The 5,688-nt window shown below is 47.9% G+C and overlaps 1 long non-coding RNA gene across 1 annotated transcript; it reads left to right on the top strand.

Moving 5' to 3' along the window:
- Positions 1 to 2,697: 2,697 nt before the first annotated feature.
- On the top strand, positions 2,698 to 3,977 carry LOC136232159 (uncharacterized). The gene is made up of 3 exons (XR_010690345.1): positions 2,698 to 3,022; positions 3,099 to 3,449; positions 3,572 to 3,977. It is a non-coding gene; the product is annotated as an uncharacterized lncRNA (long non-coding RNA).
- The last annotated feature ends 1,711 nt before the right edge of the window (positions 3,978 to 5,688 follow it).

The raw sequence follows: 5,688 nt of genomic DNA, 5'->3' as shown, positions 1-5,688 counted from the left end.
TCCGGTCTGCGACCGTGAGTCAGATGGCTCAAAAGCAACTCCCGTCTGCGACCGTGAGTCAGATGGCTCAAAAGCAACTCCGGTCTGCGACCGTGAGTCAGATGGCTCAAAAGCAACTCCGGTCTACGACCGCGAGTCAGATGGCTCAAAAGCAACTCCGATCTGCGACCGTGAGTCAGATGGCTCAAAAGCAACTCCGGTCTGCGACCGCGAGTCAGATGGCTCAAAAGCAACTCCGGTCTGCGACCGCGAGTCAGATGGCTCAAAAGCAACTCCGGTCTGCGACCGCGAGTCAGATGGCTCAAAAGCAACTCCGGTCTGCGACCGCGAGTCAGATGGCTCAAAAGCAACTCCGGTCTGCGACCGTGAGTCAGATGGCTCAAAAGCAACTTCGGTCTGTGACCGTGAGTCAGATGGCTCAAAAGCAACTCCGGTCTGCGACCGTGAGTCAGATGGCTCAAAAGCAACTCTGGTCTGCGACCGTGAGTCAGATGGCTCAAAAGCAACTCCGGTCTGCGACCGTGAGTCAGATGGCTCAAAAGCAACTCCGGTCTGCGCCCGTGAGTCAGATGGCTCAAAAGCAGGGATTGTTTCTGGATTTTCTTACAACACTGCTGTCTGTATTTTCTCACTGGAACTATCATCTCGGAGGTTCGATGGGAAGATGTTTTAGTCTAGAATGATATAGACTAACGATTGTTTTTCTGTTGACTGTCGTCTGTATTTTGACTGGTGTCACTGTTCTGTAAAAATTGACTGTTGTCTGGAGTTCATATTTTGACACTGTTGTTCGCTGTCTGGGAGAAATGCAGGCTGAAACGGACTGCAAATCGGAGGTCTGTGCACCTAGTAATTAATTATTTACTTTTTACCTTTATGTCAAATCGTACCTTTTTCACTATTTACGGGAATGCCATTCCCTCTTCCTATATAAGGTGGTGGGGTTTCATTTCAACCCCACACATTCTCTCTCTTCTTTCTCTCACTAGACTTCAATTTGGATTATTCTCGGGATGGATTTAGATGAATGGGATGGCACCAGAGGCATGGACGGGGTTTACGTAAACCTGGATAGAGTGGATACCTTCCACGACCCTACGACGCATTTGAGCAGGACACGCTGCAACGAGGTAAGTAATTTCTTACTTTTATTTGATTCGAACTCTAGGCCTTAGCATTCCTATCCGAACATGATTTACATGCTAACCCTTAGACTGCCTTAGAGGACTTTAGCTAGAAAACGTGAATTCCTGTATTTACAAGTAACACCTATTTATTTTTGTAAAAATGCGCGCTATATGCATGTGAACAGTGACACTATGAATTTGTGCATGCCAACAGTAAAAAAACGACGTGAATAGTGAAGATGTGAATAGTGCAAACGTGAATAGTGCATATGAATAGTAAAAACGTGAATAGTACACGTGAATAGTAAAAACGCGAATAGTAAAAACGTGAATAGTGCACGTGAATAGTAAAAACTTAACTAATGCACGTGAATAGTAAAAGCTAATCTATGCTCCTCGTCCCTGCAGACGAGGGTGGATTAAAGAATTGACTAAACCTTACGTGAATGACCCTACAGGAGAGATTTTTGCAAAAAATTGGTCCTAACTGACCGGATGTCTCTAGTTTAGATAATGAAAGAATACCTAGTCTTAACGCGTTCTCATCAATTGCATGCTTTAGGAGATGTACTTAAATTTTCTTGTCTTGTTCCTTTTTAGTTCATTGAGATTTCGGGGACCACTGCCGAGATTCACTCGTGGTATGATAGGCTAGGTGCCGCGGCGAGAGCCCGCGTGCGTGAGTTGGGCTTCGAGCCTTTTATTGCAGCGCTGCCCCGCACCAACGGGGTATGCGATCCTTTTGGTCTACGGGCCTTATATGAGCGGTGGGTTGACTCGACCCACACCTTCCACTTTTCCTTTGGAGAGATGACCATCTCGCCCCGAGATTTTTCGCTGCTGACAGGGTTGCGAGGGAGCAGCACTCCCGTTCCTTTTCATTTCGATATGATGCGACCACGGGTCGACCTTGCTAGGCTCGCTGCCTTGATTGGACCGGGAGTTTGCCTATGCGCCAGATCTACTCCGGCGAAGTTCGTTTCCACCGCGAGCCTCTTGAGTAGGCGAGATTTCTGCGCGACTGACGATACCGACTTGGCGGTTCGTAGCTTCTTGGTATATGCTCTGAGTGAGACGATTTTCCGCACGAAGGTCGGGAAGGTACACACAGGTCTCATTCAGGCGCTCAGCGATTTGGATGCAGCGGCTTCCTACGATTGGGCGGGGGCAGGCTTAGCCTTTCTTTACAAGTTTTTGGATCTGACTTGCCGGAAGCGCAAGGACTTCGGTGGTTATACCTTCGCTCTGCTGGTACGTGTCGCCTTCTTGATTTATCCGTCTTATCTTCTTCGCATTTTTCACACTCCTAGTCCTCGTTTTTACCGCAGGTGTGGGCGCATGAGAGGCACATCCTTCCCAGCCGGTCTCGATCTCGACCGAGAGTACCGAGGCCGCCTTTCATGACTCGATGGAGGGATTTTGACTTGAGCGCCGAGAGGAGTCGGACAGTGCCGCGGCTCCTAGATTGGATTGACTCGCTGACCCTCGGACAGGTAGATTTTGTCTAGTCGTGCTAGATTTTTGTTTGAGTCTTTCTGACTTTTCTCTTCGTGCATTTTTTAGATCAAGTTCCGATGGGACGACCTCGACTTCGGCCCCGGTTATACATATGTATCGATGATCCAGGGGCAGCAGTGTGTGCTCACCGGCCCCTGCGTGCCATCCCCGTCTCTATGTTCGCGGTGCGGACCATGCCCCTATCGGTCGTTCGTCGGGACTTGTCTCGTTGGTTCGTTGGTAGAGCGGTGTGGGTTCACGCCGGGGGCCGTGAGCTTTACTTGTCTACTCTGCTGAGCGTGAGGAATGCCCCGATGGCAGCGATGGAGGTGGATCCGGTGGCAGATGTATTTTCGAGGGAGGCTGTTGCGGCAGTCTTTGGTCAGGAGGAGGTCCCGGTGAGTGGTTACGCCTTTTTTACCCTTTATTCATGAGATGGTTAGCGGTATTTATTGTGTGTTTTTTTTTTTGCAGGAGGGATCCTGGAGGAGTGCCCATTTATCTGATTTCTTTGACGGCACTCGAGCTCAGACACTCGTGTGAGAGCAGCCTTACTATGTCGGTGAGTCCTCCAGCGCTGCCCGACCAGAGAGCTCATCCCTAGGTGTGCCCCTACCAGACTACGGGCGAGATTTCGCCACGATTTGTTATGACGAGTTCGGGGCAGCCTATGCGGGATTTGAAACAGCTCCTCCTATCTTCACCTCGAGGGTCCCCTTTGATCCCTCATATGCTTCTCTGACTACGAGGGAGACCTACACGGATTACGTGGGGCTGTCTGGTTATCTCCGAGACCGCCTCAGTTTGCGCTGCACCGATCACCTGGTATGTATCATTATTTTACTTTAGTGTAGTGGAATGTATGCATGTATGTATGATTTATGTTCTTGCCTATGCCGCTTTTTTTTTCTTTTTTTTTTCACATCTGTTTTTCTTCTTTTTTTTAGAGCGATCTTCACGCCCATGAGCGGAGGCAGAGCGAGTTGGTGCGGGAGGTCGACGCCCGGGTTGGTCAGGTGTATCAGGAGAGAAATGACCACTGGTCAGGGATGATGCGACGGGAGACTGAGGGTCGCCTTGCTGTTGAGGAGAGGGCACGCGATGAGTCGATCGGACGCCTCGCTGCCGAGGAGAGAGCACGGGTCGCCGATGAGAGAGCACGAGTTGCTGATGAGCGAGCGCGAGCTGCCGAGGAGGCACTATCTGCGGAGCGGGCATCCCACTTGAGAGATTTTGAGGACTATTGGGATTTCCCTTCGTATTAGGCCCGTTATGTATTGCTTCGTAGCTTTCATTATTGCTTTGTAGCTTTTATTGGAGTTTCCCCGCTGTATAGCTGATGTATAGGGAGTAGGGTGGATAATAGGTAGGCTTTTCGTGAAAAAGTAGGATAGAAAATGTATAACTCGTGATTCATATTACAATGCATTCAGTAGATTATGATGATTCCAATCATTCTCGTCAAATATATTCATGCCTTTATTTATTTACAAACAACAGAAATACTTAGTCTCTTATACATTGTTTTTGTAATTGCTCAAGTCATAACTATTGTTACCAGGACCCGCCTTTCGGTTTTCGGATCCCGGTGATTTTTCTCCTCTCCTTTTACTATCCCGAAATTTTTAAATGAGTGCCCTTTCGGGTTTTCACCCATTGGGATTTCCCTTATTGTTGCATAGGTCGCCCTTTGCGGGTTTTCAACCTATCGGGAATTTTTTCTTTTTCTTTTTTTTTTCTTCTTTTTTTTTTTTTTTACGAAAAGTATTTCTTAAGCCTATCCAGGTTCGTAGGTTCGGAGAATTCCATGCCGTCCATTGTAGTTAACTTCACCGCTCCTTTGCTTAGTATCTTTTTCACGACGAATGGCCCTTCCCAGTTAGGCTTAAACTTCCCCCTTGGGTCGGTGTGCGTCACACGGATCTGTTTCAGCACTAAATCTCCTTCTTTGATAGGGCTGGTCTTGACTTTTTTATTGAAAGCCCGAGCCATCCTTCTTTGATATAAATGTACGTGGTAAAGGGCTTCCATCCTTTTCTCGTCAACTAAAGCCAACTGCTCACATCGCCTCTTCACCCATTCCGTCTTGGGGATTTCTGCTTCCACTGCGATTCTCAACGATCGCTTTTCAATCTCAATCGGCAGGACTGCTTCTGTTCCGTATACCAAGGAGAATGGCGTCGCCCCAATCGAGGTTCTGACTGTCGTGCGATAAGCCCATAATGCGAGTGGGAGCTGCTCATGCCAATTCCGATGTGATTCCACCGTTTTTACGAGAATCCTCTTAAGATTCTTATTAGCTGCTTCTACTACTCCATTAGCCTGTGGACAGTACGGAGAAGACCTGTGATGTTCAATGCCATATTCTCGGAAAAGATTTCTTACTTCCCCCTGAAACTGGACCCCGTTATCCGTAATCATGTGATGAGGCACTCCAAACCTGGTGATCAAGTGTTTTTCAATGAACTTTCTCATCTGCTTGGATCCCAGTTTGCTAAACGACTCTGCTTCTACCCACTTGGTGAAATAATCGATGGCGACAGCAATAAACTTATGTCCATTTGAAGCGTTAGGCCTTACTTCACCGATGACGTCAATGCCCCAAGCCGCGAATGGCCAAATAGGTGCCAACACCTGTAATTCCATGGCTGGAAGATGACTACAATCGCCGTGGATTTGACAATCGTGGCATTTCTTCGCATACTCGCTACAATCTCTTTCCATGGTGAGCCAATAGAAGCCTTGTCTGATGATTTTCTTGGCTAACACTGCTCCTCCCATATGGGCCCCGCAACTCCTGAATGCACTGATTCCATTGCTTCGCGGGCTTCTTCCACATCCAAGCACCTCAGTTGTAACCCATCGGTGTGCCTTTTATAAAGCAAATCGTTGTGGATGACGAACTGCCGGGCTAACCTTCTAATCACAGCTTGATCCCTAGGTTCTGACTCTGCCGGATATGTTCCATTTTTCATGAAGTTCACGATATCGAAATACCACGGTTTTTCATCTGCCTCTAACAGCATTACGTCCTCGTAGCATGGTTTGTGAGATCTCCTCAATA

Source organism: Euphorbia lathyris, chromosome 6, assembly GCF_963576675.1.
Source record: "Euphorbia lathyris chromosome 6, ddEupLath1.1, whole genome shotgun sequence".
Taxonomy (NCBI): domain Eukaryota; kingdom Viridiplantae; phylum Streptophyta; class Magnoliopsida; order Malpighiales; family Euphorbiaceae; genus Euphorbia; species Euphorbia lathyris.
The sequence above is the reverse complement of the archived record's forward strand: the minus strand, read 5'-3'. Positions and strand labels throughout refer to the sequence as shown.